Below are 9,753 nucleotides of genomic sequence, written 5' to 3'. Positions count from 1 at the left end.
CCCAAGTGGAGGAGTTCAAGTATCTCGGGGTCTTGTTCACGAGTGATGGGAGAAGGGAGCCGGAGATCGACAGACGGATTGGGGCTGCAGCTGCAGTAATGCGGACGCTGCACCGGTCCGTCGTGGTGAAGAGGGAGCTGAGTGTAAAAGCGAAGCTCTCAATTTACCGGTCGATCTACGTCCCTACCCTCACCTATGGCCACGAGCTGTGGGTAGTGACCGAAAGAACGAGATTGCGGATACAAGCGGCAGAAATGAGCTTCCTCCGAAGGGTGGCTGGCCTCTCCCTTAGAGATAGGGTGAGAAGTTGGGCCATCCGGGAGGGGTTCAGAGTAGAGCAGCTGCTGCTCCACATCGAAAGGAGCCAGCTGAGGTGGTTCGGGCATCTGACAGGGATGCCCCCTGGGCGCCTCCTGGGTGAGGTGTTCCAGGCATGTCCCACCGGGAGGAGGCCCCGGGGCAGACCCAGGACACGCTGGAGAGATTATATCTCTCGGCTGGCCTGGGAACGCCTTGGTATTCCCCCGGATAAGCTGGAGGAGGTGGCTGGGGAGAGGGAGGTCTGGGCCTCTTTGTTTAGGCTGCTGCCCCCGCGACCCGGCCTCGGATAAAGCGGATGAAGATGGATGGATGGATGGATGGATAGTCTAACTTAACATCAATGGTACTAAGAGTAGCTGTAGATAATATTACATCTGTGGCCTCACCATTACAACATCATCAGTTCCCGGGTGTAGGTGGATTTTGCAAGGTCTTGAGAGTCTCATCTCATGGGCAAAGATGAGTTTTAAACCTTCTAAGTCAAGATCGATGGTACTGAAGAAGGGCAAGGTGACGGACAAGTTCCGGTTCTCAATCTCAGGAACCATTATTCAATCCATAACGGAACAACCAGTTAAGAGCTTGGGGAAACTCTTTGATTCCAGCCTGAAAGACTCTACTGCTATTCAGAATGCAAATGAGGAGCTGGGAGCATGGCTTATTAAGGTGGATAAGTCCGGCCTGCCTGGAAGATTTAAAGCCTGGATCTACCAGCATTCCATCCTGCCCCGAATCCTGTGGCCCTTGCTTGTCTATACAGTTCCAATAACTACTGTGGAATCCCTTGAAAAAAAGATCAGTGGCTTTCTTCGTAAGTGGCTGGGACTTCCCCGCAGTCTCACCAGCGCTGACTTGTATGGGGCAAGCAACAGCGTGTAGTTACCCTTCAGTGGTCTCACAGAAGAGTTCAAGGTGGCTCGCACACGAGAAGCCCTACAGTACAGAGATTCTAAAGACTGCAAGGTGGCATCAGCAGGTATTGAGGTAAGGACAGGACGAAAGTGGAAGGCTGAGAAGGCAGTTGAGGTGGCGGAGTCACGCCTAAGGCAGAAAACACTGATGGGGGTCTTAGAAACAGGGGAAGCAGGCTTGGGGGTACTTCCCAAAGGCCCAGGTCAGCAGAGCACAGGGAAAGGAGAGACAACAGCTACTCCAGGAAGAGGTCCGAGCAGGTGTGGAGGAGGAGCGAGTAAGTAGAGCTGTAGGCCTTAAGTGGCAGGGAGCATGGACAAGGTGGGAGAGCACCTTGCAGCGCAAGGTCACCTGGGCAAACATCATGCAGGCAGACTTCCACCGGATCCGATTCCTAGTGCAGGCAGTATACGACACTCTGCCAAGCCCAGCAAACCTCCATCCGTGGGGAAAGAGCGAGACACCTGCCTGTCCCCTGTGTTCTGGAAGAGGGACCCTAGAACACCTCCTTAGCAGCTGCCCAAGGGCCCTGGCCGATGGTCGGTATCGTTGGCGGCACGACCAGGTGCTCAGAGTAGTTGCTGAAAAGATTGCCTCAGCAATCAGCACCAGCAAGCATCTTCAGGCTCCGAGGAAGGCAATCTCTTTTATTAAGGCTGGAGAGAAACCACAGGTGCGCCCACATTTGACAACTGGCCTCCTCAACACAGCCTCTGATTGGCAGCTACAGGCTGACCTGGGCAAACAACTAAAGTTCCCTCAGAACATTGCAAAAACATCACTCCGGCCAGACATGATAATTATTTCTGAGGCCTCAAAACAGCTGATCATGCTGGAACTTACAGTGCCCTGGGAAGAGCAGATTGAGGAGGCCAATGAAAGGAAATGAGGAAAGTACCAGGAACTAGTGCAGGAGTACAGGCGAAGGGGCTGGGAGACTTTCTATGAGTCCATAGAAGTGGGTTGTAGGGGCTTTGCAGGACGATCACTCTGCAAAGTCCTAGGCCGGCTGGGCGTGGCTGGGGCAGCCAAGAAGAGGGCCATCCAGGCTGTGAGTGAAGCGGCAGAGAAAGCCACAAGGTGGCTGTGGATCAAGAGGGCTGATCCGTGGGTAGCTACTGGTACGCAAGTCGGGGCCTGATCACCCCCGGCTGGGTCGCCCGGGCGAGGGTGTATGATGTTGTGAGACCCGAAACACCTGATGACCCTAGGATACATCACTGAAGATGCGTACCAGTGCATCCAGGAGATGTGTCTTTATAGTGGGATGATTATTGGTAATTTTTTCTCTAATGATAAAAATTTTATTTGTGAAGAAGTTCATGAAGTCATTACTAGTTAACGTTAAAGGGATGGTTGGCTCAACAGAGCTCTGACTGTTTGTCAGCCTGGCTACAGTGCTGAAGAGAAACCTGGGGTTGTTCTTATTTTCTTCAATCAGTGATGAATAGTAAGATGTTCTGTCACCACGCATGTCGAACGTCAAGGGTGCTCGTCTCAACAACACCTGGGGAATTAGCTGGGGAATGAGTGGGGCACTGTTGACTAGACCGTAATGTTGAGCTTTGTCTTTAGTCACGTCGGCCGACTCGTGCTGTGTCAACAGTCCGTTGTATACTTCGCGAACGGTGGATCCGTATATCGTCGTAACACCGATAGATCCTGACACCAGACCGATGTTTGGACAGGGGCTCTCCAGTGCCGCTCTCCTTGACATTAGGCGTCACGCTGTCCACTATCGCGAAACTGTCTGCGTAGTCGCTCATCGCTTGGTACAGAGCCGTCAAGTATTTCATGAGCGAATGCGGAATCACAATTCTTCCTTGGTAGTGGTCTCTAGGTGGAAAGTCAGTCGAGAACGGACCGTCGGGTAGTCCGCAGCCCGATCTAGTTAGTTCCGTCAGATTGCTCAGATTGTCGGTGCAAGCGCATCAGATCAGGGTCATGATGTCGCACAAAGCTTGATACGTGCGATCTTGTACATTTCGAGCCAAGGGCATGCAAACGTATGTGTCTTCACACTCTGGAAATGCAAACGACGATCCCGAGTCGTTTTGAGTGTACACTACACTTCGGCGACCACATAAGTCACATTGCACGTTGAACTCGTTAGCAGCTTAGGCCATTAAGATGTCTAAAGCCCCCCTAGCTTTGTCCGCAACCCAAAGACTCTCCGACATCATGAATCGTAATACATTTAGAGCAGCCTGTTTATTCTCATCCTTGTAGACAGATAGCGCACGATTGAACGGTTCACGGTCGGTCCCGGCTATCTTGACGCAACGCCGACCGCCGGAGTGGTCCTTGTTTACACTGGAGACTTCTTGTGCACCGAGGTCTACCAGCCACTTAGACGAATGTCTGTTGGGATCGTACATGATGACCCTTGTCTTGTTTCCATTTAAAACTGCAAATTTCACAGGCACCTTCTTCCAATCCCCTTGACTGTATGCCGTAACGGTCATCGAATCTATCGTAAACAGAGCACTGTGTCCGGCGAGCTGAATCAGGTCCGCTAGATCGACGGTGAAGACGGTTGGCTGGTTAGCATCTGTTTGGTTCTTCATAGTGTGAGAGAAAACGTAGTCGGTGTGGCTGAATGCCCCTGTCTAGGTAGACAAAACTCTATTATGCAGTGCGCAATCAGTTTCGCCGCCCAATTCACCAAAGACCGATCTGCGGAATGGGCCAGTATGACTTTTGAGTTGGCGTAGCATTTGTTACCCAGCTGGTAGGGATGGTCGATCAAGCAACTGTCGGTCCTAGACCCAGGATCCATGTGTGTAGACGGAGGAACCCGTTTGAGTGTTATCATCTCGTAGAGTAGACTCTACGGCACCGGCAGTGATTTCGCACAACAAGGAACCGCCGAACATGACTGTCAAACAGCCCGATGTGGCCTGTAAAGCCACCGGGTATCTGTAAAACGTGGCTTCGCACGGGTTACATTTGTGGAACTCGTAGCATTCTACCGGTTTCACAGTGAGACGAGTGATGCGCTGCAGCCAGGTCTTAGTGAGCTCAATGTATGTCGTTTTGACGTTGGAGTTGCCGACTTTCAGGCGAGCCAGTGTGTTGGCTAAAGTGTTTGTTTTTAGCAGATTTGATCAGGGTGCTCCAGGGGAACAACCCTAAGCCCATTTTAGATGCAATCATTTCAGACGCCCTGGCGGCGAGCAGGTCTCTCAGGACACTTTCCTTTCTGGAAAACATGTGATTCATGCAGTAAATCCCGTCCTTGTACAAACTCAAGCAGTACACAGTGCGTCTTGCATCCTCGAGCTGTGTGTTTTCCAACTTGACCAAGACCGCACTTTTACCCCCCGTCAACTGGAGCGTATCGACAGATACGACTCTGTGTGGCGTTAGAAACGACGAGGCCTGACTGAGTTCGGCCCATCTACTTGACTCGTCAAACGTAGGCTCCTGTTTCATGTACAGTATTTCTGGTCTCTGATGCCACGGTGCAGCTGAAAAAACACGACACTTGATCGGGTTCCAATTTGACACAGTCCCCTTTCATTACGCACGATGAACGTATCCGTGATAGCAGAATCGCAGGGGATCGCATGCTTTTGAAGGTGGCCAGTCCCCTCACCTTAACCGAGATAGAGGAGAGTTGCTCACCCAAACCGTCCACCGTGTGCGTCAAGGCCAGATATGTCTTCTTTGCAACATGACAATATATGGAGCAACTGTTTTCGTATTCTAGTTTCACCCGTCTGTCTTTCACAAACACCTCGGTGACAGGAGTGCGAGCGTCTGCACCAGGGACTCTTGCGACAGCTTCCACCAGCGCCACGTGTACATACTGCAGGAACCACCCCAACCGGTCGCAGCAGATGGCCGCCCCTCCCTGAGCCTGGTTCTGCCGAAGGTTTCTTCCTGTTAAAAGGGAGTTTTTCCTTCCCACTGTTGCCAATGTGCTTGCTCATAGGGGGTCATATGATTGTTGGGTTTTTCTCTGGATCTATGAAGCGCCTTGAGGCGACTTATGTTGTGATTTGGCGCTATATAAATAAAATTGAATTGAAATTGAATTGAATTGAAATCGAGCACTTGCTCTCCGACTCACTTCAGCTTTGAATATATGGCTTCCTGGGCCTTGTAGGCAAACAGTCAAAGCGAGGCCTGTTGTTGCTGAGAGTTCATTTCTCTGTTGCGCATGGTGTCCGGCACGTTGATCTCGACCGAGTCCCCGGGTCCGTAACCCACCACTACCATTACGCTATCCGTGTCGCCGTACACCACGGGGCATTTGTGACGGTAGAACTCTGACACGCAGTTGTTTACGACCGCGATCTGTTGCCTTCCGTGGCCAGATATCAGAGGCCCACAGGGATACGGAGCGGTTCCGTAAAAGGAATTGGCCATAACCTTACATTCTCCTTCTTGCAACTTGAAGTAGATTTGCTCTGCATCGCCGACTGTGGGGTCCTTAAGTTTTGTTTTGAACACCAAGCGTTGGTTCCGGTAATACTCCACCAACGAAGCGAACACCCCAGGCGCCCTGATGTACGAGCCGGTGCTCTCGTCGTACTTGAGAATCAGAGACGCGTACTCGTGCCCTTCGGCTTCCCAGCTGTAGCAAATCCAACCCGATAGATCGTAAGGAAAAATGACAGGGGGCCACGGTATGGTCGTTTCAGGCGATATGTTGAACGCGCACATGATGTAAGGGTACATGCCCGCAAAGTCAAATGACAACTCCAATCCCATACCCGGACCCGAGTAATGTAGACCGGTGAGAGGTTCGCACACGGCGCCTCCTTTCCAGGTCTCGCTGTCTCCGTCGGACACTTGCGATTTGGGGTCCCATCTCAGTCTCGCTTGCTGTTCGCCGCCGACCGGCCCTGCTTTCACTCTAAGAGTGTCGAGCATGAACTTCCGTTGTGGTATTTGCACCGAATGGATACTCTGTACAAAACCGCTAAACATGTCCCCTCTGCCGTGAACTACGACGTCTATATTGAGCGTAGTCCTGCATCGATGGAACAGAGCAGACACCGGTTTGAGCACCTTGGCCAATATACAGCACAACTGCGACTCAACCAAGTTGTACACAAGCACCGCAAACAGGCTTTTGCCGCCCATGCTTATCATCTCGTCCATTTTGTCGTAGCTCACGTCCGCCACCTTGTACAGTTTTCTCGGGTCTTTGGCGGGTTGCTTGTGTATCTCTCTGACTTTCGTGACGTCGCTATCTGTCTCAGTTTGTATTCGGTCAACGTGCCGCTGGAAAGCACGGAACCCACGTTTTTCAACATCTCCCTGTACATGTCCAGAAACCGTACGTTTTCAAACTGGAACACAGGCTCTGCTTCTGCGCTGAGAGCTCTTGTGACAAACAGGCCTGTCCACATTCGTTGGAGTTTCTCACATCGCTGTCTAGCGGTCGGCTCTAGCGTTTTCAGGTAACTGGGATCCGCGTAGAAGAAGTTCGATGTGGTGGGTTCGTAATATGGATATCATTCTCTCCAACAGCGCGGGTTCCCCTCCGCAAGCGTGAAACTCCACGCGACGCACATCGTCTATACCGGCGGTTTTGGCCGTGTCGAGATCGAGTTCGGGGTGAGGACAGAGCGTGGCTTTCTTTTTGTTGTATGCCACCAGTAACTTTTTCCTGTGACCCCCGTACGCCTTGGGCATGTGTCAGTTTAGGACCACAATGGAAATGCACGTTATCTCGTGCTGTTGCCCTGGCTTGTCCGAAGGCAGGTTGGGGATGGACATGCATTTAACGTGTTTCGGAAACACGTTTTTGCTGTTCCTTTAGATTCGACACCATCCTATAGTGGCATGTAGTCATGTCGTCCACTGTACCCTCTGTGCAATAAGGGAACCTGTACGCGAACGAGTTCGATCTGACCGCAGGATCCCGGTGAACCCCGGCGAACACGGTTTCAATGTCCAGACACGCCGCTTTGTTGAAATGATTGATGTAAGAGGCGTCGAACGCTCTAGCCTCGGTCTCCGAAGCTCGGTGATCGTAGACGAGATCTCTCGGGGACACGGTGCGATTAAGATTGCTGACCGGAATGTAATACATTCTTCCAAACATTACATCTGAGCAAAGCGCCGGCGTTTTGCCATCCCTGGCAAGGTAGTAGCCCTTGTCGGGACTGAAATCCCCAAACGTCAGCGCGCCTCGTACAAGTTTTATGTACGCAGATGCCCGCGCCACGGATTTCAAAGGAAAGACAGCAGCGTCCACTGTGCGCTTGATGTCTTCGTGCGAGACACTAATGAAAATCGGCTCTGCTGCAAAATGCCTAGACCATGTAGCTTTCACCGTGTTCCAATTTTCGCTGTCATCCGCATCGATGTCTAGGTCGTAACCCACCACGGGTGCCATCTCGGTCACTTCCAAATTGACAGTAGTGTACAGTGGCACGGTTTTGCATTGTGAAAGAATCACCAGTCCCCTGCACAGCAATGACTCTTTGTGATAAAATATCGACTTCAGTAGCACTCCGACTACTGTCGGTTCGCGATCGATGTTGACACTTCTACGCTGGGGATATATGTCTGGAAAATAGTCGACAAACGGCAGCGGCTTGTCCATACTCTCCTTGTTAACACTAACACCTTGTATGTCTGTGATGTGTGACAGCTGTGCTGGATTGCAACCTTTGTAGTAGTACCACAAAACCTGTAGCCACCGACCCTGAAACGATTCAATTTAAAGACACCCCCTCCCCCACCATGACCTGTAACACCCCTATGTTAAATAATACCGTGCTGTCCAAGCTGTCGGTTTTGTGAGCGTGGAATAAATGGCACGAATAACACAATCAGGTTTACATTTTTATTGTAGACACAACATATGTATACTGCTGCACTATATATAGTGTTATACAATAGAGGTAAACACACAAGTGGATCAGTTGGATCGTCTTCCACAGCGGTTTGTTATAGGAATCCAAGTTGCATAATCGCTCCAGTTACTCCAGAACATTTGCGTGAAAACGCCAGGGTCTGCCAACATCGAAGGGTTGTCCCATGTTATCATCCTTGTTCTCACCCTATATGCCTTACGTGGATAAAGATCCCAAATGGTTGTTTTGCACAATGTACCTCATGTACACATGACCTGTTTGATGTTCGCTACAATCACCGTGTCACCAGGATGAGGCAGCTCCATTGACCACTCCACTTCGATTTTGACGAAGCCGCCGACCTACAGCACGGAGCCAGCCAACCTGCATGTTTGGAGCCACCGACCTGCACCACAAACCTAGCCGCCCCAGGCTGTAGATTTCTTCAACTGCGGTAGAGATAAACCCTTCCCAACCGAGGCAAAACACTTCAGGGTCAATTGTGCTCTGGATACACAGGCTACCTAGGGAATAAGTGCACAAGGTTTTGATTCGGACCACTCAAACACAGATGGCACGGTTACACTTTACGGTAGCAGTTCTTGCGCTTGCCATCACAGGAGCATGTGGCGGGATCGTCGACCGAGGATCTCTGCACGCTGCCATGCTCACAGGTCTGAACACACACCCTACCATACGACAGGTGACAGTGTACAATCCACAAAAGTCGATCACTAGGTGGCGTTTCGGGTCTAGTCCTCCAAAATGCGACTGGAGGATGACAGCCTATATCATAGGCAATTACGCCGTGGACGAAACTCAGATCTCCATGGAATCGGACAACTGCTCGGAGTACATCACTCAGCACTGGTCGGGTACATTTCCCTGCGTATTCAACAGAGAAGATTTAACTACCACATGCAAAGGCCCTCTCCCCGTAGGAGCGGAAAATGGAACGTGGCTCTTAGACTACACGATTGTCGATCCCGCAAACACTATGCTTCCACAGAAACCCCCACCGTTCAGCAGAAACGTCACGGCGACACCTTTCACAGCAGAGCCAACTCTACTAAGCCTGGTGGGCTTAGGGTTAGCTAAAGCCATACATATGTCCGGGGAGTACTCTGGGTCCGGCGTGATTGCATCCTCTGGGTACGACAACGTGTTGTACTATACCCTAAATTCTAAAGATGTCAAGTTTTTGTTGGATTTGGAGATAGACGTGTCAGAAGCGGAAAAGCACAGGGATGTCAACGTATCCTGGTACGCTTGGACTGCGGGCAATAGACTGATTGTGGATATGCACGCATCCTGGTACAACGTATGCCTACAAGACCCATCAGAGACCGACGACTACGATTACCTCACCGAGGCCGACACGCCGTCGAAATGCATGGATAGGAAGAAACGTTCCCTGGGCTTGGCTATGATAACAGCCACATTAGGTCTAGATTTGCACACTTTAGACCTAGTTGCCAAAGTGGAAGAGCAAACGAATCGAACGAAGACCAACTTGGTTGCAATTGCCAATGACATACCAGAAGTCAGCAGGGAACTTCGCGATATCATCACGGCAACGGAAAGCAGCTTGGTTGCAATTGCCAATGACACAGCAGAGGTCAGCAAGGGCCTTCGCGATATCATCGTGCACTACATCACTAGCCGCAAAGATACAGAGACCGCTGCAGTGTCCCACGTCGAT

At 51.1% G+C, this 9,753-nt stretch overlaps 1 pseudogene; it reads left to right on the top strand.

Moving 5' to 3' along the window:
- Positions 1-696: 696 nt before the first annotated feature.
- On the top strand, positions 697-2,374 carry LOC146650319 (uncharacterized; annotated as a pseudogene).
- The last annotated feature ends 7,379 nt before the right edge of the window (positions 2,375-9,753 follow it).

This window comes from Rhamphochromis longiceps, linkage group LG16 (assembly GCF_057381845.1).
Source record: "Rhamphochromis longiceps isolate RC_006_pf linkage group LG16, R_longiceps_female_GT1.1, whole genome shotgun sequence".
NCBI lineage: Eukaryota > Metazoa > Chordata > Actinopteri > Cichliformes > Cichlidae > Rhamphochromis > Rhamphochromis longiceps.
Note: the sequence above shows the minus strand (reverse complement) of the source record. Positions and strands in the feature narration are given on the sequence as shown.